This window comes from Crocuta crocuta, unplaced genomic scaffold (genome assembly GCF_008692635.1).
Source record: "Crocuta crocuta isolate KB4526 unplaced genomic scaffold, BGI_CrCroc_1.0 scaffold1391, whole genome shotgun sequence".
In the NCBI taxonomy this organism is placed as follows: Eukaryota; Metazoa; Chordata; class Mammalia; order Carnivora; family Hyaenidae; genus Crocuta; species Crocuta crocuta.
Window position 1 is genome coordinate 22,516 of NW_027532660.1, and position 499 is coordinate 23,014.

Here is a 499-nt window from a genome sequence, read left to right on the forward strand (position 1 = left end):
CTCCTCACTGAAGCCCCTGACCTGGCTTCCTGCAGTGCCACACTCCGTGTATTTGACAAGCTGAGTTGGACACTCCATGTGGTAGAGTGTCAGTTTGTCAAATACCCCAAGTGCGGCATATGCCTAACAACTCCAGGCAGGGCAGTTGGGATACAACAAATAAATTGCCAGCTGAATACAGTATCACTCTCCAAACATGAACTAAGCTCATAAGTTGTTTTCAGTGACTTGAGGGAACCTAAGCATTGCATCTGAGGGAGCCAGGGGAAAAGTGAAGAAACTCTTGAAGCTACAGCTCTGGATTGTTTCTACACACATTGTCAGAGCCCAAGCGGGATATAATGGTCTTGAAAAGGTATATGGAATCCAGGGATGGAAGTGCTCTTTGATTCATATTTTATTTCTTCACATTACTCTTACCGCGTCTCCTAGCAAGGACGCCAGAATTCTCACACAAGCTTCATGACGGCTAAAATCCCACTTTCCTGACACTCAGCCT